At 35.1% G+C, this 14,762-nt stretch overlaps 1 long non-coding RNA gene across 1 annotated transcript; it reads left to right on the top strand.

Annotated features, from left to right (window-relative positions):
- Window positions 1-10,464: 10,464 nt before the first annotated feature.
- Window positions 10,465-13,914, top strand: LOC116560409. The gene is made up of 3 exons (XR_004272958.1): window positions 10,465-10,474; window positions 11,089-11,098; window positions 13,834-13,914. It is a non-coding gene; the product is annotated as an uncharacterized LOC116560409 (long non-coding RNA).
- Window positions 13,915-14,762: the final 848 nt, after the last annotated feature.

The following is a 14,762-nucleotide window of genomic DNA, read 5'->3' as shown; positions in this document are numbered from 1 at the left end:
CTCACTAGCCTTGAAGAAGTGAGCTGTCACGCAGGAAACAGCCATGTTGTAGAGGCCCTTGTGGCAAGAATCAATAGGAGGCCTCAATTGCTGAGGACAGCCTTCAACAAGAAACTAACAACCCGAGTGTACTTTAACGAAAATCTTTTCCCTGTCCAGCGTCGGAAAAGATTGCCACCACCAAAGCTAATTCCTGTTCTGGAGCCCAAAGAAATGAAACTGTGAAACAGACAATCTAGTAAAGCTATGCTCAGACTTCTGACCTACATAACTGTGAGATAATTAATGTATATGGTTTTAAGCTACAAATTTAGTGGTAATTTGTGATGCAACAATAAAACTAATACAGCAGTGGTTCAGATTAGGGTGGTAACAGTGGTCTGAAAGCAAAGACAAGATATAATAACTGATACAACAAGAAAAGTTAAGATAGGCTCCAAGGATTTTTGCCTAGACAACAGAAAATACAAAGCTATTTACTAAGATGGGGAGACCTATAGAAGAGCAAGTTTGAAGGAGATAGCATCAATGGTCCAGCTTTGGACAATTCAATTTTGAGATGTATGTAGATAAAAGTAGGAATAGGAAGTTGTATCCATGAATCTGCAGCTCAATACAAATTAAAGCCAGATATATGCTTTGGGATTATATATATATGGTATGCAGGGACTACCTGAGATCAACGATATCTCAAAGTTGTGAGTGGAGAGGAATCAGTGATATCTAAAAGCAAGATCATAATTTCTCAAAGCTGTGTTTCGAGAGAGATATTGGAAGCCACAAAACTAACAGGAGAAAAAACGTCATTCAGAACAGGGTACACAACATAAGCAGCAGCTTGGAAGGACTGGTGACTTACGGGCAGTCTGTATATTTCTTTCATTTTCAAGAACCTAACAAAGCACGTAGAAACCAGAAAACCCTAAAAATGACAGGTGACTAGTAAGAAAAGCACATGAAGGCAGCAAAATAAAATTGTCCTTAATGGGAAATGAGAGGATAGGAGACATTAATGACTTTTGTATTAGTGACTCTGCTTCTGAGATATCTAACCTTAAAATGGCATGTGTATCTTCTTCCAGGGTGTGAGAGAATTCTTCTGAAACTAAAGTGGAAGGAATCTTGCAAAAGTCTGGTTTGGAATGAGTAGGTGCCTTAAGTTCTAGGCTCAGCTACAGGGTAAAGTGATGATTATAAAGCAATCTGAAATTCTTTCTAGCATAAGGGTTGGGATAGGGAGTAGATTCATAGCTCAAAGACAGAAAATAGGTTAACAAAAGAAAGTAGTCAGTTTAACTAATGGGTCATCGTGCTCTCCAGATATTTTTAAAGTTTTATTTTAGAATCGTTTCTTACATAAAAGTGCTATTACCCAAGAACTCTAAGTACTGTGTGTTTTCTGTATTGTGCCAGAGGTGTTATGGATATTAAAAAGAAAAAAGTAGAATAATAGCTTTTGCTCTCACAAATCTGTATCTGCTAGATAAAAAGATAAAAGCATACCTACCAAAAAAAAAAAAAAAAAAAAAAAAAAACAGAAAAGAATCAGCCAGCACTTATGCATATTTTGGAGGGATTATTACAGTTCATAAACATGTTGGTACTACTATAAATCATTTAGAAGCTAATTTTATCAACACTTGCAATAAATTACCCTGCTACGAACTGCTAAACCTTAAACTAAATTATATGTGTACATATATACAGTGGGTATATGTACATCTTTTTATAGATATAGAGTATAAAAAGAAAGTTTGATCAATTTCACCGAACTATTAGGTAACTAAGTATCAGCAGTAACATGAATGAGTGCCTAGGTATACAAAGGTATATGTATGATATACCTTTTTATAGATATAGGGTATAAAAAGAAGGTTTTGATCAATTTCACTGAAATACTAGGTATCAGGAGTAACATGAATTGAGTGCCTATTACGTGTTCAGCACTTTACATTCAAAGGCAGTAGGGAACTGAATACAGGCTGTAGGATCTAAAACATGGCTTTCTCCTTTCAGCTCCGTTGTCTCTGCTGCAGTGTTCCTTCCATTTCACTCTGCGTGTGTCAATCAGATTGACTAATTCATACATTCACACTCCTCACTTTAGAGAAATGCTAAAAATTAAAAAAAGTCACCGTGACAGATGACATTTAGCAGGAGCACCAGAAGTTTTTCCAAATGTTGATATGAGATAAATTATATACCAAAATAATGTACTGCCAGGTATATTTCTCCCTTATGACTTGGATGGACGTAATAATGTAGTTGGTTCTTTCTACCTCTGATTTATTGATGACATAAGGTTTGTCTTCTTGTTTGGGTGAAATTATATATCTAGAGAAAATTTTCAATGGATAAAGATAATTTGAGTTATCTTGAACTTTAAGCAAGTCTGGGAGAGTTTTAGAAAAGACAAGCACTGTCAACCAATGAATCAAGAAACTACGAATTTTAGTTTGAATTTTTGAAAGCACATGAAATGGCAATTCACAAAGCTTTTGATACTAAAAAGAACACTCAGAGGTTAAATGTCCACCAACTATATCACCAAAAAACTGGGGCAAATACACAGTTGTTTTTTCTTTCAACTAAACCTCAGTTAAATTGAAAGAAATAACATCTGTGCTCTCCCATTACATAATTGGATAAACCCAAAGATTTGGAAACACAGATAATTTTATCAACAAAATTACGAATGCTTTATCCTACCTTTTTGTGGACAGGATTTCAGGTGTGATCAGCACCTCCAGATGAAAATAGACAAGTTAGTCAGAGTCCACTATGTGATTATCTCACTGTCTAAGCTTCATAAATACCTAGTTCTTTAACTGCATTCTTTCAGACCAACATTGGGCACTGTATATACAGAGTGTATTTAAGCTTACTAAGACCTAAGCAGACTAACAGACATACTTCCATTTAATATCTCTAATGTGAGGAACTCTCATAATTACACTCTCCTGGCTAAAACAAAACAAAATGTTCCCTTCCTAAATAAAGCCTTTATAAAGGACTGCACTCCATGAATTTGCTCCTTCTTATTTGCTAGTATACCTTACTCCTTTTACTAATAACAATAAAACTAACATACTAAACTGTATTATGTGTTATAATTGCTTATTCTCATGTAATATCCACAAAAACCTTATAAATTTGGGATTTACACCTGATTTTAAAGATGACCAACTAAGGTACAAAGATGAACATTAACTGGCCCTAAAAGAAAAAGAGCTGGATTTTAAAAAAAAATTATTTGTAATTAACAAATAATAAATGTATATGTTTACAGGGTAAAATGTAACATTTTGATATATATTTACAATGTGGAATGATTAAATCAGGCTAATTAACAAATCCATCACATCATATAGTTAACAATTTTTCATGTTAAAAACTTTTAAAATCTACTCATTTCAGCAATTTTGAAATGGGCAATGTACTATGACTTCTTATAGTCACCATCCTGGGCAATCGATCACTAAAGCTTATTTCTCCTATCTAGTTAAAACTTTGTACTCTTTGATCAACATCTCCCTTTTGCCATGCACCCCCTCCCTCAGTCTCTGGTAACCATCATGCTACTAGCTACTTCTATGAATTCCACTTTTGTAGATTCCACATATGAGATCATGTGGTATTGGTCTTAAGTTGCCTGGCTTATTTCACTTAGCATAACATCCTCCAGGTTTATTAATGTTATTACAAATGACAAGATTTTCTCCTTTGTAAACAGTGACTAGTATTCCACTATACAATTCCATTGTATATTTGTACTACATTTTCTTTGTCCATTTTTCTTATGTTGGACACCTAGCTTGCTTCCACAGCTTGGCTATTGTGAATATACTGTAATGAACATCAGAGTGTAGTATGTCTCTTTGACATACTGATTTCATATCCTTTGGATATGCACACAGCAGAGGGATTGCCAGATCACACGATATTTCTATTTTTAGTTTCCTGAGGAACCACCATTTTCATAGTGGCTGTGTTAATTAACATTCCCACCAACAGTGGCAAAAGATTTCTCTTTCTCCACATCCTTGCCAGTACTTGTTATTTTTGTCTTTTTGATAAAGCCATTCTAACAGGTATGAGATGATAGCTCATTGGGGTTTTAATTTGCATTTCTCTGATGATCAGTGTTGATGAGCATTTTTTCATGTATCTGTTGGTCATATGTATGTTTTCTTTTGAGAGGTATCCATTACCCATTTTTTGATTGGGTTATTTGTTGTCTTGTTATTGGGTTGTTTGAATTCCTTATATATTTTAGATTTGAACCCCTTTTCAGATATATGATTTGCAAATATTTTTTCTCCATCAGTGGGTTGTCACTCCTCACTCTTCTAATTGTGTTCTTTGCTATGCAGAAGGTTTTTAGCTTGATGCGATTCCATTTGTTTATTTTTGCTTTTATTGCCTGTGCCTTTGGGGTCACAGAGCTAAAATTTGAACCTAGTTCTTACTCCAAAGGAAATAATCTTTTAGGCTGGGCATGGTGGCTCATGCCTATAATCCTATCACTTTGGGAGGCTGAGGTGGGTGGATAACTAGAGGTCAGGAGTTCAAGACCAGCCTGGCCAACATGGTGAACCCCACCTTCTAAAAGTACAAAAATTAGCCAGAAATCGCTTGAACCTCAGAGGCAGAGATTGCAGTGAGCCAAGATCGTGCCATTGCACTCCAGCCTGGCAATAGAGTGAGATTCTGTCTAAAAAAAAAAAAAAAAAAAAGGAAAGAAAGAAATGATCTTTTAGTTGCTACTTACATAGCTTTAATGCTTAAAATATTACAGAAATACTTAGTTGTTACTTACATAGCTTTAATGCTTAAAATACTACAGAAATACTATCTGCAAGAAAATATGCCCTGGAAGCTGAGGCTCATAATGTATAATTTCTTTGGTAGTGTATTTCTTACATAATGAAGGCAAGCAAATGCACTTCCTCAATACAATTGAAGAGTATGAGGCAAATCTCCTGACTTCTGGAAAGTCCACTTCCCCTCTTGTTCTCAGCTTCATTGTATTTTTTAACATTCCCTTATTTCAGAGAAGATCGCAATAAATAGTTTTTAAGTCATTACTGAGCCAATTTTTACCAGACCCCCACCCCGCCCCCCGCCAACACCGAATTGAATTCAAATTTAAACTTAAGAAGAAAAAAGAATCTGAAAGAGTTTCCCCATTCTATTCTCTGCCTTTGACCAAAACCTCCAAGTCACTGGCTGCACTGGAAAAACAAAACAAAACAAAAAAAAAAAAAAAAAAAAAAAAAAACAAAAAAAAAAAAAACAGAAGATAGAAGGAGGAAAAGGAAGGGAAAAGTAACAAGGAAAAGAAGAGGAAGAGAGTGTCAGTTTTTAAGAGTTCAGCATGGCTTGCAGTTAGGGTGAACTGAGAATTTCAGTTGCTTTTATGCAAGAATGGCTCTGTTACCAGAATTTAATAGAGAACAAGGGCTTCCTTATAGTAGGCTAAAGGTCCCAGACCTCCTTCAATTGGTTTTACACTTTGTACAACCTGAAAGTGTTATTAACTTTTGAGTTGTAGAAAGAATAGATGTTTTCAATCACTGACTACTTCAATGAACATAATCTATATTTCTTTTCTTGTCCTCTTGATCAGTTTTTTGGGGGATTTGCTCCCCCTGCACAAACAACAGAAATAAGATTCAAAATTTTTTCCTTCTAGATAATATCAACAGCAGCCATAAACAAAGGCAAAATCTGTGATTTAAGTTGTATGCTGAGGGATGAAATTAGGTATTACACTGGGGAATGAAAGCTGTAAGCCAGAAAATAAAATGCCCAAAATTTAAAAGTAAATACAAGTAAAAGAAAAAAAAAAATGTGTCACTTGAAAGACACAGGTTTTGATGACAGCATAATTCAACAGATTTAAATAAAAATTAAGATGTTCACTTAAACACATAGCCCATTTGTCTAAAAATAGAGAAATATTCTGTCATTCATTTTACCATTTTAACTGGATGATTTTGAATATGTAGAGTATTGTGGTCCCCAGATGTTTTTTTTTTTTTTAACTTTTTAACCAGATGTCTCAGAATGCAGCCTCTTCTTTCCTCAGTTTGATATTTTGCAGTCCCCTCCTTTCTGCCTTTCCACCCTGTCCCATCTCTAAACTTGTCACTGCTAAACATCTTGTTCTGAAAGTACAATATAGGGGGGAAAAAGTGGGAAGATGTGAATTCTAGCAAAAAGAACTCTTAAGTGCAAAGTTTTTATGAGTAAAGCTTAAATTATTTCTAAAGATACATGTTATGTCTTAAATAATTGCTAGCTCTTATTTAATAAAAATAAAATTGTCAGTGAATTTCTTAGATGATGGAAGAGAGCAAATCAACTAAAACTGATTTTACCAAACTATACAAAATGTCTCTTGTGAAATTGCCATAATATCTGAAACTGTTACTCCAGCAGCAACTATGCAAGGCTATATTTCCAACTGAGACACTCTTCTTCATTAAAAAATGCATTGACTTGTTCTATAGGTCTTAATGATATGGACAGGAGGCAGAGAAATACTTGGTAGAGGAGGGCAGTTCCCGGGAGGGCCCCACCTTAAAGTCTGGAACTGTGGCACAAAGTGAGAATTTTACATCCTCATTTTCCTGCTCTAATGTTGCCTTTTCCAAGACCACACTGGCCCACCTGGCCCCCTCATTCTGTACTCATAAAAATCCCGGGCTCCACTGGCAGAGAAGCAGCAGAGAAGGAGAGAAGAAATGCACCAGCCAGGTGTCAGAGAGAAGCAGCTTGACTTCAGAGGGATGGCTGGACGGTGGGACTTTGGAGAAGAACCTGGCCAGGGATGGCTGGACTCTAGGGAAGATCACCTTCGCACTCCATTCTCTTTACAGCTCCTCTTCCCGCTGAAAGCCACTTTCATCGGCAGTAAAATCCTCCATATTCACCACCCTTCAATTCATTCCTGTGACCTGATTCTTCCTGGATGTCAAAGAAGAGCTTGGGAGCCACAAGTGCAGATGCCTGAGCTGCTTAACACTTTAGCCATCCAAAGACAGCAAAAACAAAAGAGTACTGTAACACAGTGTCTGGGGCTCCAGAGGTTGCTGGTACCCACTCAGACACTGCTGTGGGGCCACGGAGAGCCCCGCTCCTCTCTGTGCTCAGAAGCAGGCATCGTGGCTCCTGTACACACTCACCTGTGTGCTTCCCCTCCCATAAGGGCTGAGTAAATCAGGAACTCCTGTTATGAGTCCCATGAAACAGTCAGGGAAATAAACCTGCTTCATTAACACCTACTCTTGCTTTACAAAAATTTATCACAAAGTTTTTCCAAACTCTAAAATTTGCACCAGGTTGTTGAGCGTTGTTAATTTAGGATACATTTTTGAACAATAAACAAATAAAACATCTGAAGAAAATACCTACCCATGGCTACTGTCATCAAGTTACAGAATCATGTTTCCAAACCAACAAGTAGCAAGAAACCAGATATTAAGTGCTGAGTGGTGTTCAAGGGGAAATGATGGTAATAATTGTTTAAATATTTAAAACATTTCCCTGAAAAGTAGTTAAACAGAAAAATCAAGTCTGATTTACCAGTTAAAGAATATGCTGTGGGCATATAAATGAATTCTGTGGCCTAATAAAGCCATGGGCATTAACTGTTAATGATGCAAATAACTGATAGACTTGCAGAGTTCATACTTCCATATTTATCATTTTAACAATATTTTGTTTCTCTAAGTGAAAAGTATAAAAAGGCACATGAAGCCGTTTTTTTCTCAACAGAAGAAAGTTCATAGGAGAAAAAAAAAGATACATATACACATAGATGTAGATATAGATGCGGATAGATACTGATAAAAACATACTAATCCACAAAGCTTTTGCATTGTTAGGCTTGGAGGAGCCAAAGGACATATCAGGGAGGCAAAAGAGGCCAATAAATAAATAAATAAATAAAATAATAATAAAACCAGAGCAAAAAGTTGTAAGCAAACGAGACAGTCTAAATTGTTCAAAAGACAAATGCCACTATCAGTACTGCAATGAAAACACTGAGCCTTGATATAGAAGGAAAAGGGGAGTGCTGAATGCTAGATTCCTGGTTTAAGCCAGGAACTCTGGACAAGGGCTAAAGATTTGTAACATTCCCTGCTGTCAAGCTGAAACAACTGCAAATCCTCTCTGAGGAAAGCTTCCATAATTAAGAGTTATAGGAGGTTTTTATATTTATTACTCTATATAACATATTTTATAGACATAATTTAGATATCATAACTATTATAGCTATTCACCATCAGAATCACCCAACATGCAATAACACAAACCAACATAAGCGTGAATCAACAGTACAGGCAACAGTCATAGCTATCCAAGAACCTGAGATGTTATAATTATCAGTTAGAGATTATAAAATACCTATGTATGAGATATTTAAAGATAAAATAATTGCATTTATTAAGTGAGCAAGCAACAAGATACTATCAAAAGTGATTAGAAAAAACCTGAAAGAACTAGACATTTTAGAAATGAAATGAAATGTATTATTGAAATAAAAATATTTAATGGATAGGTTATATCTCAGAACAGGCAAAACTGAAGGAACATTCATGAATTCACCAAAAAAAGTATTCTAAAGGCAGCAGAGAGAGAAAAGCAGATAAAAAATTTGGAAGAGATGTCAAACAATAAGGAACATAGAGAGCAGCTAACATTTATTAATTCATCCGTCCTATAAACATTCAACGAACATTCAGTAAGTGTCTGTTATGTATTAGGCACTTTCTAGATCCTGATGAAAAAAAGTAAAGGAAAAAAAGATACAAAGTCCGTAGAAAGTAGGTTCCAGGTCAGATGATTATAGGTGTCACAGAGAAAATTAATAAAGGGAAAGAGGAAACCAGAGTTCCAAAAGAGAAGGGAGCTAGAACAGAAGAGAAGCCATACTTAAAGCAATAGGGGCTATAAATTTTCCAGCGATAATGAAAGAAATGAATCCAAAGGTAAGAAAGTATAATCTATACTAAGCAGAATACCTCAAAGTAAATGTGCGTGTATGTATGTTGCCGTGAAACTACAGAAACTCTATGAGGATATCTTTAAAGTAGTCAGAGAGACAGAATAAAAACAACCAAACTGGCAGATTTCTCAACAGCAAGAATAGAAACCGTAAGACATTTAATCACTTATTCAACAAATACTTATTATTTACTATGTTCTATGGATAAAAATGTAGATAAACAAAAATTCCTGCCCTCCCAGAACTTACATTTTAGTGGCTGAAGATTGACAACAAGCAAACTAGTAAACAAAACATTTCTTACTGATAAGTGATATGTTGTAACAAAGAAAACGTAAGAGATGGGAGAGAATCACATTGTGGGAAGGGGGAAAGAATGCTAGGAAGAGATGCAGGTTTAATTACAGTGTCAGGAAAAGCCTCAAGAAAAAAATATTTGATCAAAGACCTAAAGTGAGGGAGGGAGCTCAGAATTTGGAGCAAAAGTGATTCATTAAGTTTGTTGCCTTGAGTGGAGCAAGACTTGTATTTTCCAAAATCAAAGGAAGCTATTGTGTCTGGAGCAGAGGGAAAGAAAAATAAAATTCGATAGTCATGGGGTCAAAGAAGGAACATGAGCCGGGTACCTATTGTATAAGAACTTGCAACCCATTGTAATAACTTTGCCTTTTACTTTGAGTGAGATATGAAGCCAACAGAGGGTTTTAAATATAGCACTAGTAAGAGGGATGAATCATGGCCCCGGTAAAAAATGTTATAGACACTGTGGCGGTTTCTTTAAAATTTAAGATGCATTTATGCTATGGCCTAACAATTTTATTCATGGGGTTTATCTCAAGACAAATGAAAATATATGCCCATAAAAAGATTTGTACAAGAATGTTCATAGGTGCTTTATTTATAATATTCAAAAACTAGAAACAAGTCAATGTTCAACAACAGAAGGTGGATAAATAACTGTGTATATCCATACAATAAGTATCACTCATAGTACTCAGCAATAAAACAAGAATTAACGTTACCTAAGCATCTCATAAGCAACTCTGAAAACAAGAGATAACTTTTTAAAGTAGACTGAGAAAAAAAAAACATAATCGGGAAAAACACATTCTGATTGATTTCTCATCTGAAATAATTGAGGCCAGATGATGATGGAATAATATCTTTAAATCGTTGGCAGAAAAAAAGAAATGTCAATCTAAAATAACATATATTTTTTTTTCAAAATAAAGGAAAATAAAGCCATTTTCATATAAAGAAATGTTTTGTTAGAATTTGTTACCAGTACATCTTCAAAACATCTAGAGTATAAGAAAACCTAAAGGATGTACTTCAGACTGAACAGAAATAATATAGGATGGAAACTTTGGTAAACAAAAAATAATGAGCACTGGGAATGACAAGTATGTTAGAAAATATAAAGAAAACTTTTTTCTTATTTATTTGAAAGAGAATTGTGTAAAGCAAAAATAATAACACTATTTTTACATATTAACATGTAGAAGTAAAATATATAATAATAGCACAAGTGATGTGATCGGAAGAATGGAATTACACTGTTTTCAGGGTGCTATATTATACATCAAGTGTTATAGTATTAAATCAAAGTAAGTTGTAACAAGTTATGTGTGATACTGTTATCACTAGAATGACCACTTAAAAATTATGAAAAGTATAGCTAACAGGCAAATAGATAAAATCAGTTCTCAAAATCATTTATTCAACCCTAAAGAAAGAAGAAAAGAACAAGAATCCTTGGGACCAATTAAAACGAAATAGGAAGATGGTAACATTAAAGACAACTGCATTACATTAAATTTTAAGAAACTAAACATCCCACTTAAAATTATCAGACAAAAACAATATTTTTGTTATAAAAAACAAGATAAAAAAGATTTTTAAAATAAATACACAAGAAGTTGAAAATAAAAAGAATGAAAAAGGTATATGATATCTACCTGCCCTCTTCTTCACACTGGGTATGCAGTTATACCCAGTTATAAAGAGCTGGTGTTGTATTTCCAGAGTGTAACCAGAAAGTAATTAGTTCTATAATTTTGAGATGTTAAAAGTTGCCTTTCTGTAGCTAGGACAGAATATAATTTGCGACTATACTGAAGGTCTGTATCTGGTGAAGTATACATAGTTAGTCTTTAATCACTTGTTTACATTTAATCAACAGTAAGAAATTATAGTCTCTTGCCCCTCCCAGCTGTTGATTCCAAGGCTTTATTTCATATAGGATAAACAAGGACTGGGTTTTCAAATGTTCCTTGTTCATCCTTTGATTGTACCATCCAATACTAGATATGGCCTTTTGTGCTGATCCGTGAATGAAGATTTGCAATTGACAGTGAACATCCCAAACAGGCAAAGAGTTAGAGGCAGAAATGCCGAGTAGATAAAGAGGAGACAGTGAAAGACCAATGATTGCCTTCTATATCATACTGTCTTTATCTTCAAGGCCAAAAGTTAACCCTGAAAGCAAAAAAAAAGCAAATATAACCTCAAAGACTGAATCTTTATTCCTGTCACTTTCAGTAAAAATAGACCTTCTCTCCCATCCATTCTATTATGCCAAACAAACACGGGAGCCCCAAAGAGATAAATCACGGGGAAAAAGTTGGACCGTGTCGCTGGCTCATAATTTTTCATTTCAGAATAAATCTAAATGCAACATAAGAAGCTTAAAATCAAACTGACATATAATAAAATAATGAGAAGTTAAATTCCAGCTTAATTAAAGGTATAATGTGCATAAGCCCACATGTAACCCCCCCAAAAAAAATGGACTATTTTTTCTGCATTTTCAAACTCCTGATGTGACAGAATTATTACACTGAAAACTTCCTAAACAAAGAGAGAAGATGGATTTAGAAATAAAACACAAGATAAAAATACTATTGGCCCATGTAGTTCAACACAGTTCATTTGGTGGTCTGAACTAAATATCTTCAAAAAGAAAAATATGATAATCATAGAAATGACATAAAGTGAAAAGCATATTCATGTAAATGAATGCACAAATGCTTTCCCATTATTCATTACTATGAATTTTTATGAAATTCAAAAATCCTACAGAAAAAGTTGCTTAACTATTGACTAGAAAGTTCACTAGAGCAAATAATTCCAACACAATTCTTCCAGATGATTAGGAGCATGTCTCTTAAAATTTTTTAGCTTTAATTTCCACATACGAAAACAAATATACTAAATTAGATGATCCTTAAGTTTTTTGTTCAAGGTGCTCTCATATGTACTTAGCACAAAAAGTAGAATTCATGTTTCTAAGACAAAATATTTTCCTACTGTTATTAAAGACAACATTTTAATTTACAAAACACTTTACATTTGACAACACACGTTAACATTTACCTCCTTGGATTCTCACAACCAACCAGCAGTAAGTGTTACTCTAAATCTGAGACTTGGGAAAAAGCAATGACTCATTCAGTATACTGAAACTTTAACCTATGACACCTAAGTATAAGTCAATTTTGGCAAATCTAGAATATTGAAAATCCAGCTTAACATTACACATACACACTAAGTTCAAAGAAAGTTCATTCTCAAACTTCTATGGACACCTTCCAAAATGCTGCAGTCATTCTGACTGAGTTCTGTAGCATCAGAATGCTTGATTTCTAATGATCATTTCTAGCTTTAAGAAATGCAACTTAAGAGAAGTAGCATATAAATATTAAACAAATGTGAACAAGTCCCTGTTTCTAGGTTAGCAGTATTCCGTGAAGTTTTTAGCTCAATGAAAGTTGACATTACTAGTTTTCTCATGGGCTGAATTGTTCCATGCTTCCCCAGGATTTATATGTTGAAGTCTTAACCCCCATTACCTTAGAATGTGACTATATTTGGAGACACGGTCTTTAAATAGGTAATGAAGCTAAAATAAGGTCATAGAGTAGGCCCTAATCCAATATGACTAGTCCCTATAAGAAGAGGTGATTAAAATACAACGTACACAGAAGGAAGACCATGTGAAAACATGGGGAAGAAGCCAATGAGACAGCCCTCAGAAGAAACCAGCACTGCCAGCACCTTGATAACCAACATTGCTAGCCGCAAGAATTATGAGAAATATATATTGTTAAGGCCACCCAAACTGTAGTACTTTGTTATAACAGCCCTAGCCAAAAAAAAAAAAAAAAAAAAAAAAAATCCTATCTTCTTGTAATTTGCTGCTGCTACTGCTACCATTGTTAAAATTAATGTCCACACAGCACAAATGACCTACTCAAAGTAACCAAGCAAGTTACTGGAAGAGCTGGACTGGAACCCTAATCCCTAGAAACCAATCTCATTTTTAAATAAAAATCCAATGTATGGGACAGGAAAAAAAAGAAAAAAAAACGAATTGATACAGTAGTGAAGAAGAAATTACTTAGGCAGATAGTGATGGTATGGAAGTCCTCCGCAGTGAGGTTTTCCTATTTATGAAAAGCAATCCCATACCATTTTCCTTTCTAACAAAGAGAAGCCTGTAAAATCGAGCGGCAGACACAGATGCCACCGTTGTGGCAATCATGTTCAAAATGGTGGCTCTATCTTTCCTTCTCTGTCTGCCTTGTATACAGTAAGGAGCAGACAAGACGGGACCTGCCAAGGGGATAGTTCATTAGCATAATAAGATTAGGGTGGGGTGACCAGCCTTCCCTGCAGGCTATGTAAACATCACACCTGATCAAACCAATCTCTGAGCCCTGTGTAAATCAGACACTGCCTCTTCAAGCCGACTATAAAATCCCAGGCATCCACCACCAGCTGCTCTTTCCTCTCCAAAGTCCCCTCTCAATAGAGAGCTGGTTTTCTTTCTCTTTATTCTGCTTATTAAACCTCAGCTCCTAAACTCCTCATGTATGTCTATGTCCTAAATTTCCCTGGCATGCGACAACAAACCCCGGCTATATGCCCCAGACAACACAGCTGCTTCAGAATGACCAATGTTTATTTTTTGTGAAACTCCTGAAGACATTCCTAGTAATTCACAAAGCACCATCTGAAAATCAGTACATTTAAAAGACTGACATATTACACAGACATTAGTAAAGAAGTTGGTGAAATAAATTGGTTTTGAACATTGCCTTTTGACTTTTAACAAGCCACCTATTTCTATAGAAAATGTACACACAAAGGAGGAGAAATATTTTCTGTAGTTGGTGAAACAAGATATGGAGGTTTAATTATACCACTGAAGGTAGAAAAGTAACCAATAGACAAACTAATGCATTTTGTAACTACACCAGGAGGAAGAAGGAGAGGGGGTGAAAGAGAATATGGTTAAGCTAAATCTTCAGCAGAGTAGGAAGCTTAATGTCTCAACCCAGAAATAGCCACATAAACATTTATTAACCAAATGAAAGCAACCACCTGAAGAAAGCAGAAATAGCCAGAAATTATTGACCGTGGGGCCATGGGAACAGAAATGAAGAGGCATGGGCAGGAGACTGTGTTTTCATTATAAGCACTCCTGTAGAAGAAAGAGAGAGAAAGAGAGACAGTGAGTGTGTTTGTGTGTGTATGTATGTGTGTGTGTAAGGCAGGGATGGGGAGAGAAGGAGGGACAGATTTTCTCTTTAAAGCAAAAAGGAGGAAAAGCTGTCATGGAGTTTTTAATTCCTCTTTCCATATCCACCAAAGGGAATAGTAAAGTCTATTCGTATACACACATGAAATGTGATTCAAAAAATAAAACAATTGGACAAAAATTACTAATCTGGTCCATGCTGAC

The sequence above is a fragment of the Sapajus apella genome, unplaced genomic scaffold (genome assembly GCF_009761245.1).
Source record: "Sapajus apella isolate SASKATOON/1434 unplaced genomic scaffold, GSC_monkey_1.0 scaffold26, whole genome shotgun sequence".
NCBI lineage: Eukaryota > Metazoa > Chordata > Mammalia > Primates > Cebidae > Sapajus > Sapajus apella.
Note: the sequence above shows the minus strand (reverse complement) of the source record. Positions and strands in the feature narration are given on the sequence as shown.